This window comes from Poromitra crassiceps (genome assembly GCF_964638095.1).
Source record: "Poromitra crassiceps genome assembly, chromosome: 2".
NCBI lineage: Eukaryota > Metazoa > Chordata > Actinopteri > Beryciformes > Melamphaidae > Poromitra > Poromitra crassiceps.
In genome coordinates, this window is record NC_139624.1 from 113,666,780 (window position 1) to 113,693,447 (window position 26,668).

The 26,668-nt window shown below is 43.6% G+C and overlaps 1 long non-coding RNA gene across 1 annotated transcript; it reads right to left on the bottom strand.

Annotated features, from left to right (window-relative positions):
- Positions 1 to 1,278: 1,278 nt before the first annotated feature.
- LOC310772339 lies at positions 1,279 to 7,811 on the bottom strand. Its single transcript, XR_014552487.1, has 4 exons — positions 7,634 to 7,811; positions 6,114 to 6,182; positions 4,509 to 4,664; positions 1,279 to 2,451 (listed from the first exon to the last, which is right to left on the bottom strand). It is a non-coding gene; the product is annotated as an uncharacterized lncRNA (long non-coding RNA).
- Between the last annotated feature and the right edge of the window lie 18,857 nt (positions 7,812 to 26,668).

A 26,668-nucleotide genomic window follows, 5' to 3' on the forward strand; every position in this document is an offset into this window, starting at 1 on the left:
GGAATCTTATCCCTTCCCAGTTCTTTTTAATCTGTATGTTGATGATTTGTCCAAGCAACTGAATGGTTGTAACACTGGGTGCCTTATTGGTAATACCCTAGTGAACCATTTAATGTACACAGATGATCTTGTTGTTCTGAGCCCAAGTAGTGCTGGTCTCCAGCAGCTCCTCACAATATGTACTGAATATGGTTTGGTACATGATATCAAATACAATGCCAGTAAGTGTTGTCTTAATTTGCAGGACCAAAGAGGACAAATGCTTGACATTTCCTGTTTTTAAATTGTCTGATAATAACCTTACTGTTTGTGATAATGTTAAATATCTAGGTCATTTTATTTCAGAGCAATTGTCAGATGAAGTTTAACATGTGTACAGATGGAGTGAAGGTGTCTCTGTTTAGAGCATACTGCACACCACTCTACACTGCTCACCTGTGGTCAGATTATAGGAGTCGGAGGTCAAGCATGCACAGACTTGAAGTGGCATATAATGCCATGAGAATATTGCTCAGGAGACCTAGATGGAGCTCTGCAAGTGAGATGTTTGTCACGGCATGTGTTAACACCTTCCAGGCACTGTTGAGGAATCTGATGTAGCCTACTGTATAAATATCTGTCGACTGAATGTCTCACATAATGTCATTATCAACATACAAGGGAGATGGGTGGGGGGAGGGATGCGGTTGGGATTTATTTGTTTATTTTGTCTTGTTTTATTTTACGCAATGTGCGTGTGCTCAAGCAGAGATGTTTATGGATCTGTAATATTGTCAACGAATGAGCAACTGTACGAAAAATAAAATAAATCTTGAAAAAAAAAATGTCATTATCAAGCTGTTGCTAAGTCCCTACTGTAGTGATGTCAGATATCAGTCACCTCTGGTATGTCGCTCTTATGAACACTGCACTATTTATTTGACTATTGCTTTTTTCCTACAGTCTGTAGGGATTCTTCTTGTTTTTCAAATTCAGTGTTTACATGTGTTTCAGTATGTACAAAATATGATTATCATCAAAACTTGCTTTTATACAGATCATATCGACATAGGTAAATATCTGTTATCAGCCATAACGGCAATGTTAATGTTGGTTATCGGTATTGGCCAAGATTTTCATATTGGTGCTCACTTGCATAATGTGAAAATGAATGTTATTGACCCAGTGTGTAGCCAGTCTACCCAGTTAGTGAGTGAATGTCCAAACAATGATGTATCTTTGAGGTTTTCATTTATTGTAGAATGATGTTGCAGACAGAAATAGATTTCCTTGATGCAATTAACATGATCGTGAAGTGATCCACATGATTTGCTGTTTAACAGAGTGGCTTGACAATTATTCTCTACACTTAGGCTAAGACCTATGTTAAAATTCCCATTCACCTGTGAGCTTGACACCTGAGATCAGCATTACCTCATAGAAGACTAGGTACATACTACCATCTAGTGGTCAAAATGTTTTTCAGCCAAAGACCACTTACAAGATGGAACATATACCGGGGACCCCCTCATTCTGATTTGTGATTTTGGGCTAAGCTTTATTGTTTCCACGGTAACGTGCTTTACTTTTAAATTGATAGGTTTGTTAGATTAGAATGTAATCCATGAACCATTTTAGATTCAAAGGATAAAATATTTTCATTGAACTATGAAGATTTTGCAAAAAAAAGCTTTCATTTTTATTTTCTTGAAAACTTTTCGCGGAACCCCAGGCAAGTGCCAGGGGGTCCCCGGACCCCCATACCACTGGTGTAAAATACCACCCATGATTCAAATCCTACAAATAAGAACAGAAATGGACAATGACAACAGGAGAGACTACATAACATTTCACTCGGACTAAAACGTCCAAAAAATTCAGATTTAAAGAAAATATTTTTTGAATGTTTTTTTTTTGAGAGACTTGACTTGGACTTGCCCCTCAAAGACTTGAGACTTGACTTGGACTTGAGCTCAAAGACTTGAGACTTGACTTAGACTTGCAAAAAATGACTTGAGTATCTCTGATCAAGCATGCCTCACCAAACGTTAAAACGGAACCATAAATGCAGTTATTGCAGAAATAAACTCATTAACAATTAAACAAGAACATATATGCATCTCCTTACGACAGTCCATAACCCGGGTCAACATCAACACTCGCGATAGCGGCAAGGATTTCCTCTTCAAATCTTTCGTAGTCTTTGTAACGTTCTGGGAGTTTAAGCAGGTTGAAGCAGGTTGAAGACTTTGGGTATGCGAAGCCATCCTGCGGAGTCGGCACTGGGAAGCACATTCCAGCCCACCCAGAACTGCACAAGTTTCCCAAGCAGGTTTGGACAGTGGACAGGCAGGTCTGTCTGGATCAGGTCCCGGAGGTATTCTTTGGAAACAACCAGCTTTGGTGTGCTGTTCTTCTCCCATTGATTTCATTGTCGATGAGGGTGACCAGCTGGGAAAGGCCTTCAAGTACCTTAAATAAAGTTTATATTTGTCACTAAAAGTCAACATAGTCATTCATTCATTCATTCACAGGCCTCAATTGTCAAAGCAGAGTAAGATAATTTTAGAGCATAAAACAATTGTATTCATATTTCAAACAACAGGATTGTTATTTTATCTATTTCGGCTTAGGGCTGCAAAGTTTAAAATGATAATAGTGATTAACACGTTCACTGCCATTGACGTATTAATACGTCAAAAATAATCCAACGGTTGACTGCCATTGACGTATTAATACGTCAAAAAAATCGATTTTCTTTTTTTTGACGGTGCTACGTGGATCAATGTTCCCCGCGTCTCCTATGGAGATATTGGAAGTATTGAATGTGTATAATCTATTTTACCGACCAGCTAGGTGGCGACGGTCCTCTCCCGACAGAGAGAAAGTCAACCAAGGCGGCTGCTTCCTCCATTCTCAAGGAAATGGCTTGGCGATTTTACAGTCAGAAACGAACGAGCCTCATTCTCATACTGTAGGCGGGGACGCTTTCGCGCTGCTGCGGTGGGGGGTTCCAGAAATGGACTGGGTGGGCAGCATAAAGCCTAGAGTCGCACGGGGCTTCATCGGGGCTCTCAAACCCAAGAGACGAGTGAGACCTATCCACACTTGCTGCCAGGGAGGGAGGCTGCTCAAACTCGCTGCCAGGGAGGGAGGCTGCTCAAACTCGCAGCAGCAGCAGCAGCAGCAGAGCACTCGCTTGTGACAAACGCAGGCTGAAAGCCACTAGACACGCCCACGGAGGGAGGAGTTGAAGGAGAGGGCGTTCGGAACTATATTGTTTAGATGTCTGATCTCTCACTGATGTCAAAAATAAATGGTTAAAGTGACTGTTCTGCCTGTTTGATTGAATTTCACAAAACTGCGATTATCTCAGCTTTCACTCTCAGACGCTAAAACCATGCTGTACTCAACGGCTAATATCTACATAACTACTAACTCTACAAACTAACTCTTTTAGACAGAGAAAGCACACATTCTATTAGTACTTTTGTGAACTTTGTGTTGACAAACTCCAAGCAGAAAAGAATCCTCGGCTCTTGTAAAATGAGCCAGAATCCTCAAAAAACGGCTTGGCAAAAGCTACCTACAGCAAAAAAAAAATGGCTGGCAGTCAATGTGTTAATATAACACCCTCTGACACTGACTACTGTCAGTACAATGTTACACCAAAAAAAGAAACAATATTCTGCAGTTGTAGAGTGGATGAAGTTATGGCCCTCTGCCGCCTGTCATCCCCCCTCTCTCCTGTCTACAACTTTCCTACGTAATAAAGGCCAAAAAAAGACACCTACAGTTCTCCACTCTCTCCATAGCTCCTCATCAAACAACGCATCACCTTCAAAGCCCACCACAGCCTGGCGCCCCCCTTATCTGACTAACCTCCTCCTCTCCCATCGCCCCACCCAAACCCTCCGATCCTCATCCACTGTTTCGCTCACTGTTCCTCCATACAAATTCCACAGCTTTGGAGATCGAGCATTCTCGAGAGCAGCACCACGACTTTGGAACTCTCTTCACAAGCCTGTCAGAGACTCACCCTCACTCTCCACTTTCAAATCCCGACTCAAGACCTACCTGTTCTCCCAAGCGTACAACCTACCCTACCCTTAACCACATCTTCCGCCCATGTCACGCCCCCTCAACTCCCCTCCACCCGATTAGTTGTGTTATTTGTATGTTTGTTTTTTTCTGTTTACTGTGGACTCGAGATTGTCAGCGTCTTTGAGTCATTGAAAAGCAGCTATACAAAATACATTTAATTGTTATTATTCGATAAAGGTGAAAATATGCCCCAGACATAATCCATGAAATGAATAAAGAAGAACGAGTTCCATTTACATACAAGGGCAGTTAAGGAATAGCACCGCTTTCAAATGGTTAGAATAAGTATAGTGACTTCTGCCTTTTAATTCAACATACTCTTGCTTGGGAATGTGCATTCGATTGTCTGACAATGCCACTTTGTGTCCATGTCAGCGAGGTTGCTGAGATATCAAGGCACATGGAAGAAAGAGCAGTGAACTTACCTCCTGTGGGAAGTCTAAGCGAGCAGAGAGTGAGTTTATTAGAGTCATTTCACTCCGGCAGATAAACTCAACATAGTCCACGTCCAAGGGCTGTCGCTGACAGGCCTGCTCCAATCTAGAGCGCAGTCTGTTTAACACAAGACTTCCCACCATCACCTGTCAAAGAGATCATGAAATATGCTTTATATAAAAGCATCAGGCCTTATTGGAAAATACGTTGAATACACAGTCCAGGATGCTATCAAGTGCTATAAAAACACAAACACTACAGCAACCTAGCCTACACCAAACAAGCAAAACATGTGTGAATCAAATTGATTTACAATTGCACAAGTGGAAATGAGACGTTAAAACACAAGTTAAATCACAAGTCACAACCCAAAGTCACAGCTTGTGGTGGGACATCAACATTAAAGCCCCACTATTTGGGGAAACTGCACCCTCACCTACATGCTACTCTTCTCATTCAGGTATCAGCCTTGTAGTAAGTAACTTAAGTAACCTTGGAGTAACCAGCCAATTGTGCAAAGTGTTTCTTTTCTACCTCCAAATAATTATTCTGTTATATACGGTATATAAATTCAGGTCCATGAGTGAAAAAGTTGCAACTTCTATTTTTCAGAAAAGTATTTAAATGTCCTCAATGGAGACTGACAATTGAACGAATGTCTAATGGAATGGACACTGTTATGGGCAAGCCTGGGTCTCACACAATATAGTGTTGCTTGTAACACATATATGCTTGCCTATTAGTAAGGTAGCCTACAAATGGCGAAAAAAAATAAAAAATGATTGAAAATAATTTAGGCTAAGCTGAGCACAGGCAAGGACAGTTGCAACTATTTTGCCTGAACAAAATAGAATATGGTTTTGATGTATTGAAAATCATACTGTCAGTATTTTTAAATACATGGTATACCGTAATACCTTAGTACCGACCAAAGCCTAATCGAAAGTATCATAAGTCACGGGTGGAATGGTGGATAAACATTGCATTTCCTTTAAAGCCCTTTCTAATAAATGCCCTCCGTTAGTTTGGTAGTGCAAATATAATATTTTTAGTACAAAGGGGTTAAGAAATGCTTTCATCAGCTCAGCATTAACATGACACGGCTCTGAGAGATGAGGGAATGAAATAAAGCAGATATCCGAAAGTACAAACCGAAACAGATGAGAGAACACTCATGAACACTGCGGTTGGGCAGTCGGGTGTGCAGCTTTCTTAGAGGCGGGTCCATCTCGATCGTGGCCAAGGACGACTTGGCACATACAAAGATATAATGGAAACCGAAATCAGCGCGGAACGGCATGACTTGTTGTGGCCAAAGGTGTCAGTAGAAAAGCCCTAAAGTTTACATGCTGTGGGGAACAGGCATTCAGGGTGCAGAGTGGGAATGATAGAAATCCCAGTCTATCTATTAGAAGTCAGCGTGTGTTCCATCAAAATGATTTAAAGGGCATTATATTAACGTAAAGAAAAAGTTGCATAATGGGGCTGCAACAGAGAAACAACGCAATGCACTTTCCTGTACAGCAAGAAGTTGGTAGTGCTGCACAGCTGATACAGATTCTGTTTATAGAAATAAGCATTTTCTGATAACCCACCTGAGATTCAGCAGAAGTGCCTGGGGGGTCGGTGGTCGAGGGAGGCGCACACACAATTTCTCCGTTGTCCTAGTGAAGTAAAAAGCAAACCATTATTTGATATTGCAAATTTAATTCTCAACCATATTCAGTCAGTCACTGGATCATGTGACTGTGAATAATATGACCTGTCTCCCAAGTAAAAAGCTGCAGGCTGACAGGTTTTCCGACCAATTACTTGAGGTTAGTTCAAGTGAGGCTGCTACCGAGCGGGGTAGCTTCAGAGTGTAACTTACCATGGTAACTGACCTGGAGTTCATCTAATCGAACTTCTTGGAATCTAAAATCCCAGATTTCTCTAGTCTAAACTATGGGTTGGGAAAATTCCAGTGTTGGGCAGTAGCTAGCAACAAATAGTGAAGCTATTTGTTGCTAGCGTGCTACATTTCTCTGGGGATAGCTTAAATGTAGTGAAGCTTATTTTTAATGTAGAGTAGCTGGTAGCTTAGCTCACCATATTGTCAAAGTAGCTTGCCCAACACTAATAAATCTAGAAATAGGTTGAATTCAAAGTGTTTTCCCTCACACACACACACACACACACACACACACACACACACACACACACACACACACACACACACACAATGTAAAGTAGCAAGCTACTTTTATTTTGGCATGGAGCCTGTAGCTGAGCGTGCTATATAATGAAAAAACATTGCATGGATGCAACTGGGACGTATCCTCAGTGATGTACCCTGGGGTCATTGGATGTTTCGGGTCTCGCAACATCATACACCCTCGCCCAGGTGACCCAGCCGGGGCTGGCCAAGCCCCAACTTACGTCCCAGTAGCTACCCACGGTCAGCCCTCTAGGAAGGGTTGAAGGTGGTCACGCGGTCAGGGCCACTCAATCCGCTGCTCCGGAACTACTCTGCTGGGACCGGGGGGGGGAAGGGCTCTGGTACGTAGAGGGACCGGGCTCTGTGGGTTGCCACCCGGCCGGGCTCCTCCCTCGTCTCACCAGGTCTAGGACCTGTGCGCTGCACCAGACTCCCCCGCTCCAAACATCTCATTCCGACTACATTTTACTGGGGATAGCTTCAAAGTAGTGAAGCTATATTTTAATGTAGAGTAGCTGGCAGCTTAGCTTACTACATTTTCAAAGTTGCTTGCCCAACACTGCAAAAATCTGTGTAGTCATTTAACCTGCTTTCTGGAATGCATCCTTTGGGAGACATATTACTGCTAATACAGTATATCAGGCATTGAGGCTAATCAAACCCTAAATAAATCTAGAAGCTGATGGCAGATTAAACAAAGGTCCTCCCATCATGAAAACAGATTTTGTTTGGAAAGGAAGGATTTGACATTTGACAGGGTTGATGGTACAGGTAGCCATGGTCACACCAGGATTAATGAGAATTGCTGGGTTTCATTAGTTGTTGTGGACTTCCCCCTCAGCCCCTTGGTGGTGAACTCTGGCCCATGAATTCATGCTTTATCGGTGTATAATGACAGAGTATCAAATTCTCAATTACCATTGCTGGGAAGAGCACGACAAGATTGAGGGTAGAATCAACAGGATAACCTGGGCTGGTAGGCAAAGAGAGAAAGAGAGAGAGGAAGAGGGAAAGACGGAGAGCAAATGGATGAAAAAGTCCCAGGTTATTAGAGAAAAGGTCAGTCACAGCAGCTATTTTATAAGAGCAAGACATATAAATCAACGATTGCCCGGAGATCATACCAACTACTTGCTGATAAATGTTGACATTTTGAATGTATTTAGAGCTTGTAAATCAATATCTGATACCAGACACCAGTTTAGCTTTGGCAACACTGGGCAGGTTGTTTAAAACAGTCATGTTCAATTGCAAGACATAGAAAAAGAAAATAGTATTGAAATAGTATTGTGTACATAGCATGTACAATGGTTTCCAAGCACATAATAATTCTGATTACAGCAATGCAACACAGGCTGATGTCCTGGCACATGGTTTGGGTGTGACACCTTTGTTGCCTCTGACTGATGTTTAGATGCTCAATCAATACAGCTTGCTGCAGTCAACTTCTATAAGCTTGCTTACAGATGTATTCATTTTGTCCAGTAGTATGTATTACTACTCCAGACAGCTAGCCTCCATTCCAAGTCCAGCCATAACGTTACACATCTCTGGACAGATAAACAATCACTGTCCAGTTAATCAGCTAGCTAGTCAGGTACATTAAAAATACATGTCATGGAAGTTGCCACCTATTCACATATCATACGGCTAACCTCGGTAACGCTACGTAAACAACCTGACTGACAAAGACGCAATGAAACTGACAGACAGATATTGAAAGGACGATACCAAGGAAACACAACTGCAACTCAAGACAGCTTTATACCTCAAAACGCTCACTAAGCATAGACATTCTCAGCAATAATGTCATGCTAACACTAAACACGTTAAAGCGATGAATCATCACTCATAACGCTACTAATACCAGCCAATCTCTGACCCAGTACAACAGTAGCCCTACAGTAACGCCATATTCATATAAATTTGATTGATTGATTGGAGTAGTAACGTTCATAGCTATCCGATAGCTAAAGCTCCAGGGTCTTACAATAACGTCACATAGGCCGTCATGTCACGTTCAATATAATGACTGTTATTCTATTATTACTATTACTATTACTATTATACAAACGTGCCCTTTGTACTTGATTTAACGTTAGTTCGTGAAGCTAGTTTGTGAGGCTGTGTGAAGTACCTCACTCATAACGCTACTAATACCAGCCAATCGCCTGACCCAGTACAACAGCAGACCTACAGTAACGCTATATAGCGTTAAATAATAAAATGTAGGCTAATGATTCATTGACATACTTTTGATAGCCCCGGTCGTGGCTTCAGCCTGTGCTGGAACATTGGTAGCAATGAAAGCTAACGCTAGCTAGCCCTGATACGTTAGCCAGCTACTAACTTAACTGTACTAAGACTGGACACGGTCTTTATAGCTTACGTGAGCTGTAACGTTAGTCAAATTACCCCTTACGCTAGCGGGTTAAATAGCGATTTAGTTTATTTGGGGAAATTGAATGAAGCAGCTAGCTAACATTAGCTAACCTAGCTAGCGTCAGTTAGCTCACTGGGAGAGCCTGTGTACTAACATGGGGATCATGTCTATCGTAACATGCTATGAAATGTCTCATAAAACCAACAAAACTTATATTTTATGTCGATTTACTTAAAGTGGCCACTTACCTGAAGCTCGTATTCTTTCCAAACTACCAAACTACACTGCTCTGTTTGTCTGTATTAGGCGGAAGAAGTTTCTGGTCAATTGTCAATTGTTTTATTCGATACGATCCGATATTCAGTGGGAGGGGACTGGGTCTAACCTGATTGGCCAGTCCGCTCAGATTTATGGCCCCAAGTTGACATGGTTGGGTGGCAGAATTCGTACTCGTAAAGAAAATCTGTACTTGTAAACAGACATCCAAGCTCGCAATATGAATTTGTCCGTGGTGCTTTCAGGGTCGCACACGAACGTAGGAAATTTGCAAGTGCTGCATTCAAGGTCGCACACGAACGTAGGAAATTTTTGTACTTGTAAAAAATATTTTTGAAGACGCACAAATTCTATCCGTGTGTACAAAACTTATTCCCAGATGCACAAGATATGTCTACAGATACAAAAATGGGTTGCCGATACAAAAATGGGTTGCAGATGCACAAAACTTTCTCTCAGATGGACAAGATATTTTTACAGGTACAAGTTTTATTTACAGACATACAAGTTCAAAGTTCAAGTTCAAAGTTTACAAACAATGTTTCTCAAGCTCAAAATACATATGGCACTTTATTGATTCCATACGTTCGGGTCAGTGTTCATACTCCGAGCGCCGCTCAGAGCACCGCTGTTTACATAGTACAGTGAATGGCCCATGATAAAGTCAATGAAACGCCATTATGTTCAGAGTAGACTGAGCCCCATCCACACGTGCGTTGTGCGGTGCGCTCTCTTTCTCCTCCCCTCTGCTCTCTCACAGATGCCAAAGGAGGTGCGCAATAAGCAGACCCCCTTTCTTGCATCATTCTACCAATTATGTTGTTTGTTAAGCATACAGTAGCTACCTTGCAAAGTCTTTCTTGACTCACGGTTATAGTTTGTAGACAGAGTTACCGTATCCAGGGGCAGCTGTTGCATTTTTGTCCAGGGGGCTATAATAGCCTACTACCAAAAACTGGGCTGGGTGATCTGGTTGAAATCAATATCATAATCATGAGGATTTTCTTGATATCATTACTGTTGTTCATGCTAGGTTATTTGGAAATAAACACAGTATTGTCTGACAGGCAGGGATAGTGTAACACAGCTGTTTACAGAGGTTACACTTCCTCACACCATAGCCTATTATTGTTTTTCCTGCTGTAGTGTGTTGGTCATGTACACAAAGTAGGCTACATTAATGTAACTGCTTTTGCAGGCTAAACATTAATATTTTTAGAGTTTAGGGTTCCTTGTACAATACAGCATTCATTTTTATGCACACCCTGTGAGTCAGTGAAGCAAATCACCAAAAAATAAAAAATAAATGTTTTAACACATGTAGGCATATCATTCACTTGAATTTAAAAAGGTATGTTTACTATGTCACATAACTGAATTGCATATAGAAAATATAGCCGCAAGCGGCGATGGGCGGGGTTCAAGCCTTGCGCAGATGACAAAGCTTCTGATTCTGACTAGGACATCCTCCTTGATATATCTGACAAGTTTCGCGATCATTGGACAAACAGGTGTGGAGTTACAGCCTTTTTTATGTTAAGCCACGCCCATTTCTGGCGTTTATGGCGCCCCCTTTTGGTCGAATTGCACAAAATTTGACACACATGGTCTAGGATGGTCTCCGAAGACCTCCTGCCAGTTTCGTGAAGATTCCTTAATCGGTCATGAAGTTATGACAATTTAGCTGTGAGGCCACGCCCTCTCACAACTTTAACGATTAATATCTCCGAAACGAAAGGAGATTTCAAAGGTTTCAAAAAGGCAGTTTGTAGAGCTTGCTCCATAGATGCTTCCTGGCGATGGTGGTGCAAATCGGTCCAACGGTCTAGGAGGAGATGCAAAAAAGGTGTTTTCCAAACTTTTCCAAATATCTCAAAAACTTTCCAGGCGGACATTGAGGGTCCTTATGGCAAACTTGTAGAGCAGGTCCACCTGAACATCTGGAAAAAAAAAGTTTGAAAATCGGACCAACGGCGTGGAAGTTAAGGCCTTTAACGTAAAACCATCGATTATAGCGCCACCTTCAGGCCGATTCGAAAAATCTTTTTTGAGCAGCTACCTGCCAACAATATCTGTCATTGGGCCAAATGTCAGGTCTCTACCATTTACCAACTCACGGGAATTTGCGTTGGGGCAGATGAACAAGAACGGGAATAATAATAATAAACCGGGTGAAAAACAATAGGGTTTCAGCCCCTTCAGGGCTTGAACCCCTAATAACTAACCAAAATTGACTATTGCACAACTGATTTCCCCCAAAAAAATCCACGAAGGGGGGGGAAGTCCCCCTTCACCCCCCTACCACCTACCTTGCCGTACTTTGGCTCTTGCTGAAATGACACCACTGGCTGCAGCAATCCGATTTCTGATCATTGACGTTTCATCTCATCACATGCTCATCTAAACATGCTTGAAGATACCGTAATGCATTCAAAACAGGAAGATATCTCTAGGTTGAGTGAGAAGAATGTCTGATGGATGAGTGTCATAATCAGTCACAGGCAGCATACCTCGCCTCCATGTTGTTTTGCTTCTTATTGCCTTAGACTCCTGCTGCTGCCTTCAGTGGCATTGCCAGTCAGTTAGCATCAGCTGAGGGAAATAGCTCTGGTGTCATTCAGTCTTGTGAACACCTGCTCAGGGAATAATGTGCATTCAAATTCACACGTCAAACTGAAGCAGACGCCCTATCACATATTTTCCCGCTGCTGTCTTCGGTTTAAAGGGAGAGTCGTGGTTTAACCCTGTGAATAAGCAACACTCCTCACAAGGGGGAGTCATGGTTTAACCCTGTGAATAAGCAACACTCCTCACAAGGGGGAGTCATGGTTTAACCCTGTGAATAAGCAACACTCCTCACAATGGAGAATCGTGGTTTAACCCTGTGAATAAGCAACACTCCTCACAAGGGAGAATCATGGTTTAACCCTGTGAAAAAGCAACACTCCTCACAAGGGAGAGTCCGAGTCGTGGTCCCTGTACATAAGCAACACTCCTCACAATGGAGAATCGTGGTTTAACCCTGTGAATAAGCAACACTCCTCACAAGGGGGAGTCATGGTTTAACCCTGTGAATAAGCAACACTCCTCACAAGGGAGAGTCATGGTTTAACCCTGTGAATAAGCAACACTCCTCACAAGGGTGAATCATGGTTTTACCCTGTGAATAAGCAACACTCCTCACAAGGGAGAGTCCGAGTCGTGGTCCCTGTACATAAGCAACACTCCTCACAAGGGAGAGTCGTGGTCCCTGTACATAAGCAACACTCCTCACAAGGGAGAGTCGTGGTTTAACCCTGTGAATAAGCAACACTCCTCACAAGGGAGAGTCATGGTTTAACCCTGTGAATAAGCAACACTCCTCACAAGGGGGAGTCATGGTTTAACCCTGTGAATAAGCAACACTCCTCACAAGGGAGAGTCGTGGTTTAACCCTGTGAATAAGCAACACTCCTCACAAGGGAGAGTCCGAGTCGTGGTCCCTGTACATAAGCAACACTCCTCACAAGGGAGAGTCGTGGTCCCTGTACATAAGCAACACTCCTCACAAGGGAGAGTCGTGGTTTAACCCTGTGAATAAGCAACACTCCTCACAAGGGAGAATCATGGTTTAACCCTGTGAATAAGCAACACTCCTCACAAGGGAGAATCATGGTTTAACCCTGTGAATAAGCAACACTCTTCACAAGGGAAAGTCATGGTTTAACCCTGTGAATAAACAACACTCCTCACAAGGGAGAGTCATGGTTTAACCCTGTGAATAAGCAACACTCCTCACAAGGGAGAGTCATGGTTTAACCCTGTGAATAAGCAACACTCCTCAGAAGGGAGTCATGGTTTAACCCCGTGAATAAGCAACACTCCTCACAAGGGAGAGTCATGGTTTAACCCTGTGAATAAGCAGCAACACTCCTCACAAGGGAGAGTCATGGTTTAACCCTGTGAATAAGCAACACTCCTTACAAGGGAGAATTGTGGTTTAACCCTGTGAATAAGCAACACTCCTCACAAGGGAGAATCATGGTTTAACCCTGTGAATAAGCAACACTCTTCACAAGGGAAAGTCATGGTTTAACCCTGTGAATAAACAACACTCCTCACAAGGGAGAGTCATGGTTTAACCCTGTGAATAAGCAACACTCCTCACAAGGGAGAGTCATGGTTTAACCCTGTGAATAAGCAGCAACACTCCTTACAAGGGAGAATTGTGGTTTAACCCTGTGAATTAGCAGCAACACTCTTCACAGGGGAGAATCATGGTTTAACCCTGTGAATAAGCAACACCCCTCACAAGGGAGAGTCGTGGTTTAACCCTGTGAATAAGCAACACTCCTCACAAGGGGGAGTCATGGTTTAACCCCGTGAATAAGCAACACTCCTCACAAGGGAGAGTCATGGTTTAACCCTGTGAATAAGCAGCAACACTCCTTACAAGGGAGAATTGTGGTTTAACCCTGTGAATTAGCAGCAACACTCTTCACAGGGGAGAATCATGGTTTAACCCTGTGAATAAGCAACACCCCTCACAAGGGAGAGTCGTGGTTTAACCCTGTGAATAAGCAACACTCCTCACAAGGGGGAGTCATGGTTTAACCCTGTGAATAAGCAACACTCCTCACAAGGGAGAGTCGTGGTTTAACCCTGTGAATAAGCAACACTCCTCACAAGGGGGAGTCATGGTTTAACCCTGTGAATAAGCAACACTCCTCACAAGGGGGAGTCATGGTTTAACCCCGTGAATAAGCAACACTCCTCACAAGGGAGAGTCATGGTTTAACCCTGTGAATAAGCAGCAACACTCCTTACAAGGGAGAATTGTGGTTTAACCCTGTGAATTAGCAGCAACACTCTTCACAGGGGAGAATCATGGTTTAACCCTGTGAATAAGCAACACCCCTCACAAGGGAGAGTCGTGGTTTAACCCTGTGAATAAGCAACACTCCTCACAAGGGGGAGTCATGGTTTAACCCTGTGAATAAGCAACACTCCTCACAAGGGTGAATCATGGTTTTACCCTGTGAATAAGCAACACTCCTCACAAGGGAGAGTCCGAGTCGTGGTCCCTGTACATAAGCAACACTCCTCACAAGGGAGAGTCGTGGTCCCTGTACATAAGCAACACTCCTCACAAGGGAGAGTCGTGGTTTAACCCTGTGAATAAGCAACACTCCTCACAAGGGAGAGTCATGGTTTAACCCTGTGAATAAGCAACACTCCTCACAAGGGGGAGTCATGGTTTAACCCTGTGAATAAGCAACACTCCTCACAAGGGAGAGTCGTGGTTTAACCCTGTGAATAAGCAACACTCCTCACAAGGGAGAGTCCGAGTCGTGGTCCCTGTACATAAGCAACACTCCTCACAAGGGAGAGTCGTGGTCCCTGTACATAAGCAACACTCCTCACAAGGGAGAGTCGTGGTTTAACCCTGTGAATAAGCAACACTCCTCACAAGGGAGAATCATGGTTTAACCCTGTGAATAAGCAACACTCCTCACAAGGGAGAATCATGGTTTAACCCTGTGAATAAGCAACACTCCTCACAAGGGAGAATCATGGTTTAACCCTGTGAATAAGCAACACTCTTCACAAGGGAAAGTCATGGTTTAACCCTGTGAATAAACAACACTCCTTACACTTACAAGGGAGAGTCATGGTTTAACCCTGTGAATTAGCAGCAACACTCCTCACAAGGGAGAGTCATGGTTTAACCCTGTGAATAAGCAACACTCCTCACAAGGGAGAGTCATGGTTTAACCCTGTGAATAAGCAACACTCCTTACAAGGGAGAATTGTGGTTTAACCCTGTGAATAAGCAACACTCCTCACAAGGGAGAATCATGGTTTAACCCTGTGAATAAGCAACACTCTTCACAAGGGAAAGTCATGGTTTAACCCTGTGAATAAACAACACTCCTCACAAGGGAGAGTCATGGTTTAACCCTGTGAATAAGCAACACTCCTCACAAGGGAGAGTCATGGTTTAACCCTGTGAATAAGCAGCAACACTCCTTACAAGGGAGAATTGTGGTTTAACCCTGTGAATTAGCAGCAACACTCTTCACAGGGGAGAATCATGGTTTAACCCTGTGAATAAGCAACACCCCTCACAAGGGAGAGTCGTGGTTTAACCCTGTGAATAAGCAACACTCCTCACAAGGGGGAGTCATGGTTTAACCCCGTGAATAAGCAACACTCCTCACAAGGGAGAGTCATGGTTTAACCCTGTGAATAAGCAGCAACACTCCTTACAAGGGAGAATTGTGGTTTAACCCTGTGAATTAGCAGCAACACTCTTCACAGGGGAGAATCATGGTTTAACCCTGTGAATAAGCAACACCCCTCACAAGGGAGAGTCGTGGTTTAACCCTGTGAATAAGCAACACTCCTCACAAGGGGGAGTCATGGTTTAACCCTGTGAATAAGCAACACTCCTCACAAGGGAGAGTCGTGGTTTAACCCTGTGAATAAGCAACACTCCTCACAAGGGGGAGTCATGGTTTAACCCTGTGAATAAGCAACACTCCTCACAAGGGGGAGTCATGGTTTAACCCCGTGAATAAGCAACACTCCTCACAAGGGAGAGTCATGGTTTAACCCTGTGAATAAGCAGCAACACTCCTTACAAGGGAGAATTGTGGTTTAACCCTGTGAATTAGCAGCAACACTCTTCACAGGGGAGAATCATGGTTTAACCCTGTGAATAAGCAACACCCCTCACAAGGGAGAGTCGTGGTTTAACCCTGTGAATAAGCAACACTCCTCACAAGGGGGAGTCATGGTTTAACCCTGTGAATAAGCAACACTCCTCACAAGGGTGAATCATGGTTTTACCCTGTGAATAAGCAACACTCCTCACAAGGGAGAGTCCGAGTCGTGGTCCCTGTACATAAGCAACACTCCTCACAAGGGAGAGTCGTGGTCCCTGTACATAAGCAACACTCCTCACAAGGGAGAGTCGTGGTTTAACCCTGTGAATAAGCAACACTCCTCACAAGGGAGAGTCATGGTTTAACCCTGTGAATAAGCAACACTCCTCACAAGGGGGAGTCATGGTTTAACCCTGTGAATAAGCAACACTCCTCACAAGGGAGAGTCGTGGTTTAACCCTGTGAATAAGCAACACTCCTCACAAGGGAGAGTCCGAGTCGTGGTCCCTGTACATAAGCAACACTCCTCACAAGGGAGAGTCGTGGTCCCTGTACATAAGCAACACTCCTCACAAGGGAGAGTCGTGGTTTAACCCTGTGAATAAGCAACACTCCTCACAAGGGAGAATCATGGTTTAACCCTGTGAATAAGCAACACTCCTCACAAGGGAGAATCATGGTTTAACCCTGTGAATAAGCAACACTCCTCACAAGGGAGAATCATGGTTTAACCCTGTGAATAAGCAACACTCTTCACAAGGGAGAGTCATGGTTTAACCCTGTGAATTAGCAGCAACACTCCTCACAAGGGAGAGTCATGGTTTAACCCTGTGAATAAGCAACACTCCTCACAAGGGAGAGTCATGGTTTAACCCTGTGAATAAGCAACACTCCTTACAAGGGAGAATTGTGGTTTAACCCTGTGAATAAGCAACACTCCTCACAAGGGAGAATCATGGTTTAACCCTGTGAATAAGCAACACTCTTCACAAGGGAAAGTCATGGTTTAACCCTGTGAATAAACAACACTCCTCACAAGGGAGAGTCATGGTTTAACCCTGTGAATAAGCAACACTCCTCACAAGGGAGAGTCATGGTTTAACCCTGTGAATAAGCAGCAACACTCCTTACAAGGGAGAATTGTGGTTTAACCCTGTGAATTAGCAGCAACACTCTTCACAGGGGAGAATCATGGTTTAACCCTGTGAATAAACAACACCCCTCACAAGGGAGAGTCGTGGTTTAACCCTGTGAATAAGCAACACTCCTCACAAGGGGGAGTCATGGTTTAACCCCGTGAATAAGCAACACTCCTCACAAGGGAGAGTCATGGTTTAACCCTGTGAATAAGCAGCAACACTCCTTACAAGGGAGAATTGTGGTTTAACCCTGTGAATTAGCAGCAACACTCTTCACAGGGGAGAATCATGGTTTAACCCTGTGAATAAGCAACACCCCTCACAAGGGAGAGTCGTGGTTTAACCCTGTGAATAAGCAACACTCCTCACAAGGGGGAGTCATGGTTTAACCCTGTGAATAAGCAACACTCCTCACAAGGGAGAGTTGTCATTTAACCCTGTGAATAAGCAGCAACACCCCTCACAAGGGAGAGTCGTGGTTTAACCCTGTGAATAAGCAACACGCCTCACAGGGCAACTTGTCAAATTCATTAAATCGGACACACCCAGAATATGCTGAGCCTTTTGCCTCATTGTGGAAGAATCCAAGAAGAGCGGTCAGCTAGCGAGCACAGTGACGGGAGAACTGATGGACAGATGGACAGAGAGGGGTGGACAGAGGAGTGAATAGAGGGATGGAGAGAGGGAGGGATGGTGGAGATAGGGAGAGGGGGAGGGATTGGTGAAGAGGGAGAGAGAGGGAAGGATGGATGGAGAGAGGGAGAGAGAGGGATGGATGGGTTGGTGGAGAGAGGGAGAGAGGGAGGGATTGGTGGGTGGAGAGAGGGAGGGATGGGTGGAGAGGGGAAGAGGGAGGGATGGGTGGAATGGGAGAGAGAGGGAGGGATGGGTGGAGAGAGGGAGAGAGAGGGATGGATGGGTTGGTGGAGAGAGCGAGGGATTGGTGGGTGGAGAGAGGGAGGGATGGGTGGAGAGAGGAAGAGAGAGGATGGGTGGGTGGAGAGAGGGAGAGAGAAGGAGGGATGGGTGGAGGTATGGAGAGCAGATGGGCGATCTGTTCTCCAGCAGCACAGAGCGACACAGCTGAATATCAACCTGCTGATTTGTAGCACTTTTAATTTTGAGAAACATGACTCAAAACTGTACTTTGGTCATTTATGCACTGAGTGTTAAACTGTACTTTGGCCATTCATGCACTGAGTGTTAAACTGTACTTTGGCCATTTATGCCCTGAGTGTTAAACTGTACTTTGGTCATTTATGCACTGAGTGTTAAACTGTACTTTGGTCATTTATGCACTGAGTGTTAAACTGTACTTTGGTCATTTATCCGCTGAGTGTTAATCAGGGGTCAGGATAGTTAGATGGATATTAGTCTCGCTTGCCAGACTTCCCTCCCTTCCGGGAGAGAAGTCTGGCTGCATGGAAACAGGCTGCTGGTATAAGCTCTGCCATTGGTGCCGACCATTTCAAGAAAATCCCTTTCCGCTCCCTGCAAGCTCTGCCATTGGCTCCAACCCACTCTGACTGACCGGCTGCGACCATATATGGATTTCCTTTCCACTCCCTCCGTGACTAATCTGTCTATCTCAAAAGGCTCTGCCGCTGTGCGTGTCGAATCTGTCGATCTCAAATGCCTGCGCCACTGTGAAACAACAACATTCATGTTTTATTTTTATTTATTCATTTATTGAACAGGGACAAATGCATTGAACATGATTCCATATGACCTACAAAACAGATGTCATACATACAGGTTTCTAGCCGAGGCTAATTTGCAACCCCTGTCCCTGGTTAGGCCTTTACTATTAAAACAAAAGTTAAAGAGAAAAGTTAAAACAGTACCAAAACGTTAAAAACGAACCATATAAAACAGAACAAAATAAAGACAACAGAACAAAATAAAGACAAAAAACAAAGAGCAAAAACACAAAACCGATAAGGACAGAAAACTAAAATAGTACAATACTATGTAAAAGTCAATGTTCACAGGCTTGTTTCAGTTTCAGCCATTGTTTTGCTTGTGTGTTAAAAACGGTGAGTTCTGTCTTGGATGTGCTGAGTGTTACAGCACACACTGAGTGTTCACACCATACGCAGAAGCAACGCTCAACCTAAGCTCAACTTACGCTGAACCCACAAGTTTCATTTCGGTGTTTAACGGGCGAAGCCGTTCACACCAGCCGCACGCGTGCCTGGCTCAAGGCACACTCAAGCGATCGTTCAGGATTCAGTCCTATTTTCTAAGCGTGACACGTGAAGCATGAAGTTGCCATGCATGAAATCAATGGGCGTTGTGGGCGGGTTCAAGGCTCGCCGAGCGCGGCGCTGATGAAAAGAGAAGGCTTCTTGTGTGACCGTTTAAGCCTCAGCTCAGCTTGAACCTGCCTCAAGTTTCAGTTCTGCTTATATATTTTTTATTTTATCCCCCCCACCCCCCAGATTTTTTTATCAAATTTTTATCCCCTATTAGTGCTCATTTTAATTTATTTATCCTGGTTGCTGCTCCACCCTCTGCCAATCTGGGGAGAGCCGAAACTGGCTCCATGCTTCCTCCGAGCCGCTTCTTTTCACCTGACAGGGGAAGCTTCACCGGTGGCACGTGGGAGGATCACGCTATTGCAACGAGTTCCCCTCCCTCCGAACAGGCGCCCCTAATGACCAGAGGAGGCACCACATCAGCGACCAGGATATTGCATGTTTTGGTGTGGGGTTCCTATATGAAGGAAACCCCCAGGGGGCACGGGGAGAACATGCAAACTCCACACAGAAAGGCCCTTTTGACAAGCAAACTCCACACAGAAAGGCCCTTTTGATGACCCCACCTGGGCGGTGGGCATTCGAGGACATGCGGACGGGCACGCACTCCTTCAGCGCTCACAGCGTCCCAGGTGGGAATCGAACCCAGGACCTTCTAGCTGTGAGGCGACAGCGCTTACCATTGCGCCACCGTGCCCCCCAGTTCTGCTTATGTTAAGTGCCAGGTGTGAACAAAGGTTTAGTCACGATAGTTACATGGATACAGTATGTACTTGGTCATTTATGCGCTGAGTGTGAGGATAGTTACATGGATATAATGTACAGTACTTTGGTTATTTATGCACTGAGTGTTAGGATAGTTACATGGATATATGGCCGTATGGGATGATATTTGGATGCAGTTTGACTATTGTAGGATTGATACATACTACACTGGTTGTCTATTTCAGTGCTTCGAAACTGTTTGAGCTGCGACCCCCAACGCCAACCCAACCCAACTTTATTGCATAGTTAGCTAGCAATCACCTGTCACTGTCCATGGTCTGACTCTGAATAGTTTTATACAGCTTTCTTGTTGCAGTGTTTAGTTACTAAACCCTCTAGGACCTCGAGGGTATCTTGCACGGGGAGTGCTCATGTTTTACTTGTGTTTTTATCATCTGTTTTTATTGTTTATTGTTTGTTTTGTTTGTTTGTTTGTTATCTTGTCTGTATGTAATTTAACCTTTTATAAATGTTTTGCTGTAACAGGGCGCTCTTGCAAATGAGAGCTCGCTCTCAAGGGCCACCCCTGTATAAACCAAGGTAAAAAAAATAGCAGCTGTGAATGAGAATGCATCCTGTATTTCTTCTTCTCTTCCTGCCTCTTTTCTGGATGCATCTAACCAGACCCCCTCCTTCTCATCCCGTCCCTCCCCTCCCCCTGTTTATTTGCCTCCTTCTGTTGATCACTCAGCCATCTCTTGCTCAAGGAAATGCATTATTTTCCCCCTATTGCCAAGTACAGAATCCAAACAGAGGCGTTTGTCCTTGAACAAGATAGTCTAGTGTGGAAAGGCTCTGAAGCCCAAATCTGGAGCTTTTAACTGTTGTATCCATCAAATGGCTCTAATCCATGCAGCCTCCCACATGCACATGCTGAAGGAGCCTCTCTTTCCCTCCCACATACTCCACAGCCGCCCCGTTGTTATCGCACACGTGCTTATTCACACAGGCCTATGGCACTAATATGAGGCGAACACACTTACTGTAGCCTACTGTATGTTGTAATGTGAGGCGAACACACTTACTGTAGCCTACTGTATGTTGTAATTTGATGCGAACACACTTACTGTAGCCTACTGTATGTTGTAATGTGAGGCGAACACACTTACTGTAGCCTACTGTATGTTGTAATGTGAGGCGAACACACTTACTGTAGCCTACTGTATGTTGTAATGTGAGGCAAACACAAAATGAGGGCTTACTGCAAAAACCCTTATGGTGAAAATTTGACATTTTCATTTTTTGATATTTCCATAAATTAGAAACTCTCTCCTCTATATACAGTGTGTATACTGTATATTATATCTGTATATTATACCCGCAGTAAATGCACATCTGAACAGACATCTACCTGCTCTTGAATCCCCAATTGTAGAGCTTCAGCACCTTCTGCTGGTGAGTCAGCCCATTAAGATATATGTTTTTTTCCCCCCACCGTCCTACCATTCATCCTACTGACACAACGTTTTGTGGGTATTCCCTCCCACACAGACCGACTGTCCTGAGAACAATGGAAGAAATGTTTAAAACTACAGTAATTGTATTATTTGTTTACTTTGACGAAAATGAGCCAATGAGATACAGCAGCGATACTTGGTGCATGTCTGTCAGTAGGCTATATGGAGAGAATGCAGCGTCTATCTGTCTGTCAAGTCAAGTCAAGTTTATTTGTAAAGCCCTAATTCACAAGCATGTCTCAGAGGGCTTCACAGAGAGTATATGTCTAGCTAAATCTAGCTGACACAACAATATGTCTGTCTGTCTGTCGGGGTACGGTGGCGCAGTCGGTAGCGCTGTCGCCTCACAGCTAGAAGGTCCTGAGTTCGATTCTCGCCTGGGACGCTGTGGGCGCTGGGGTTGTGTTCCCCCCCATATCTTCAGTGCCTACTCCCAGGTGGGTTATCTCATCAAAAGGGCCTTTCTGTGTGGAGTTTGCATGTGCTCCCCAGGGGGTTCCTCCGTACATAACCCCCCCACATGCAGAAGATCGTCATCGTCATCCGACCAGTGACGACAACATCCGAAGTTGGTCCCCGGGCACTGGAAAGAAAAAGCGACCACTGCTCCTGGCCTGCCCCCCGGAGGAAAGGACAAGCCTGGATGGGTTAAATGCAGAGGACAAATTTCACCGGCCACCGTCAGCATGAGTGTGTGTTTGTGGCCGCATGCATGTGTTGGGTGTGTTCGTGTGACAATAAAAGACGGGCTTGTCCGTCTACTAACTGACTGTCTGTCTGTCTATGCGTGACCGGCCGCTATGTTTAATTACTTTATATGTACTGTATTCATATTGTAACGGCACAGGCGAGGCTGGTTTCGGACCTGAGGTCTCCAACTTACAAGCCCAACACCATCCGACCAAAGGGCCATCCCTTTGGCCAAGGACCAACGTGCTCGCTTTATCCACCCAGACCCAGGATCGCTACACTACCTCCACCTGTGAGAAGCGCAGCGCAGGGATTGTCCCTTTGGTCAGATGGTTAACGTGTTGGGCTTGTAAGTTGGAGACCTTGGGTTCGAAACCCACTTACCCACTTATAATGATCAATTTGACCCATCCCAAAGTGATCACTATAAGAGGAGTGCACTGTATAACTTTTTGAATGATGGAGATAGCTATCTCCGAGTCTTATGAGTCTTTTATTCTATTTTAGCATGATTGTATTCTGTTATGTCTAAAAGTAAAACATGCATGATAAAAATATGGCACAACATTCTATTTTCTACAGTGGCATCAAAGAACATACATTGATAAGAAGTGACACCCAATAGATCGCTCCATTGCAACATCAGCACGCAGCAGCAGAGCTACGCCTCAACCATCTTGGCCCCTAAGGAGACTAAACCTGTCTGTCTATAATGGTAAAAACAGCATCCAGTAAAACGTCCCACATACAAAAGTACCTCTGCCAGTTGAACAATGAAGAAATATAATAAATATGCATACTATTCTAACTATTTTACTTGTTTATTTATGCAATCTATGAAAGAATCAAAGCAGAAACATGTACAGTAACATGTTTGTAAACATTCATTCTGAATTTCATTTATTAAATAACAAATACATGCACTTTGAAATCATGGGTTCAGGTTTACAAATTAAATGTACTAATTCATTTATTTATTTTTTAAAGAAAACTACATTTATTGATGAAAGCTTGGCTCCAAGTGTCTGCATTACAGACAAGCTGCATTACAGTTGCTGTAAAAATTCACTGACTACAACAGTAGCCTATATCCAGACCATTTCTAGAATCAAAAAAAGAAAAATGTCAATGTAGAATTTGCAATCATAAATGTACCCATAACAAACATTCAAGTAAATGTAAATTAATGTAAAAATGTCGCGGATAGGCCCAGAATGACTGAACCTGGATAGAAAAGTGTCGTGATTCGAATTTGAGATTATAAATCTTCCACGTGACATCAATGTTTGAAGCTTATTGGATCTATTCAGTGGTTCTCAAACCTTTTGGGCTTCAGTATGCGCTTTCCCTGATTTCTGAATCCAAGTGCCCCCTTTACCCAACTACATTGTGCTTAGGAAACTGCAAGAGAAATCCATACCGTGAATGATAACCCACCTTTTAAAGAAAACAACATTAATAACATTACAAATAAGAAATGGAGTGAAAAGTTGCAATTAGTGCCACCTGACCAGTTTAATTTATTTTCACGATTTATTCTTACATTTCTCCATTTCCAAGTACCCATAGGGGTATAGGTACCCTAGTTTGGGAACCACTGATGTAGCTTATATATTTTATAGTCTGTTAAACAGTGAGATTCCTTGTGTGCCCTCTCTGTCTGCATTGTGCTGCTGTTGTTGAGGCAAGGGATGCTGATTTTAGGGGCCAATAATATGGTGGCGGTGCTGCTTTGGCGCTACCACAGCGCCTCTAGCATCTGTTTCCAAAAATGCATGAAAGTAACCAAATCACTCAAAATACCCGCAAAACCTATGACCTACTGTACTTTGGCTCATTGCCAACAATGTGTAGCGGCAACATGTGAAGGGTTCTCCCAGCCACCACCTCTTTTCAACCATTGCAAGTTATCAAGAATGATCGGATAACTATAGGGTTCATGCAAGATGGATTTGTGAAGGTCAATGGCAATATTTTTGGTTTAACACAGAAAGGCAAAAGGATTTTTGGAGGGTCTAGGAAAAGTCATATTGTGACATTTTGAATGCTGATGGGTGATTTTCAATACCTTTAAATTGGACCATTTTCATACCAAAATGTTTTGATGATTCATAATTGATGATTCTTGTGGGTGGCAAAGCCTCTGAAACAGCATGATAATTAATAGCACACACACGCACGCACACGTAAACACACACACACAGACATATACACACACATACACACACACACACAATCCTCGGCCTCCACCACACACAGAGGAGGAAGTGCACTGGCAGACATGCAGTTAAAATAACCACTACAGGGAGAAGCACACGCATGCGGCATACACACACACACACACACACACACACACACACACACACACACACACACACACAATTTTATAGAATACTTCCAGCAAAGCCTTGAGGATACGAAACTAAACAGTGCCTGTAAGAGCCATTCATGTCACTGTCTGTTTCTAGTTTTAGCCTACTTTAAGTTTTCCACTGGGTGGCAGTGTGGACAGGTGAGCTGGTGAAGTCTAGTTGTCACAGGTTTGCAATCATGCTTGGGTGATGGGGAGATCACACAGGTTTTTACCGCTTATCAGGATCATTGCAATAGATTCAAGTTACTGTATTATTAATTGTTAACAGAATAGTTTTGCTGCCTGTAAACATCATTAAATGGGAACCTCTCACCCAAACTGTAAACACCGCCTGGACATCAATGTTTTGAAGCGCGTCAAAAACACCTCTCCTACACCCAGCTGAGTGACTAAATGTTGGACCGAGGATAGTCACTACATAAGTAAAAACCTGGATCTCAACCGGACAATGGGAATCATTTGGACAGTTGGACTGGACACACACACCTGGATCACCGCAGTGGAAAGGCTGCACTGTTTGTCTGCTGGATCAAGGCAAATCCATTACTAGGCTGAAAAGGAAAGAGCTGGACATTGACTACCTGGCAAAGGAGGTCTGGTTAGTGCACACACCTGGATCTGTTTTGGATTGCTTGTTTGGAGTGTCAAGGAGTGATATGCAGCAAGGGGCTGCTTTGAGGATTATGGTGTGCTGCGTTCAAGACCATTGTTGACTGTCTATGGATTTATGCAAATGAAAATTCACTTGAAGGAAAGAGTTCATCATTCAACTCATCGTGGGCCGTGGTCAGTGCGCAAATCCTCAAACATAGCGCAGTATTCCTGTTGGGAGCGCCTATTCTCTTAAGTACACAATTGTTGAAAATGCCTGATATGAACTCTGGTCCTGTTGAAAATGGAGTCCCAGGGATTGCAGTGTGATGTGATTGAAAAACGAACAAGAAACCCTACATTTAAAGGAATCTCAATGATAATTGAAAACCTTCAAAAGGAAAGGAATGAAAGTTTCAAAAAGGCAAGCACAATAAAGACACAAACCACCACTCTCTTGGCATCAAAGGAAAACGTCTCAGTTGTGCAACAAAATCTGAAAAGGTTCAAAACCCTATGTCAAAATGCCTCTGAACTCCATAATGCATTGCTCACCAAGTTTCCTCCACCTGAGGAGGAGCAGAGGAAACAAGAAGCATGGTTTCATTCAAAAATGGAAGACAATAATATGTTTGTTGAAGAAATATCAGCATGGTTAAAGGACAATGGAGTTTCACATGATGATGATGATGAGGATGATGATGATGGTGGTGGTGGTGGTGGTGATGATGAAAATGCAAAAGTTGAGTGTGAAGATGGAGTTAAGCCTGAAGACAGTGTGTCTCAAACATCAAGCAAACGGTCTTTTGTTTCCAGTGCTTCATCTGCACGCTTAAAGGCAAAGGCAGAGACAGCAGCTTTAATGGTGCAAGCTGCCGCTCTGCAAAGGAGACATGAACTGGAGGCTGAAGAGGAGAAACTGAGGAAAAGAAAGGAGCAAATGGCGCTTGATACACTGTTAGCCGCTGCCGAGGCAAGACTTTCTGTGCTGGAAGGCAGTGATGTTGGAGACAAAGCACATTCAAATGGAATGAATTCCTATGTGAGCAAAGGATTGAAAGCGCAAAAACATGAATTCAACCCAAAGGCAAACAAATTTGTGCCAAAAGGAAATACTCTAACTTTGGATCAAGGCTCAAGAGCGCCACCTGTTCCATCTATACCTGATGTGCCATCAAACATAAATAAACAGAGACACTTACAGGATGAAGTACAACATGGAACTTCACAGGCACAGGATACCTCTCTCAAGCCACAGCTACAACAAAACACTGGAATGCATCACACATCTATACGTGATGTGCGCCCAAATGTAAATACACAAACCCACTTACAGGATCAAGTACAATATGGAGCTTCACAAGCAAAGGATA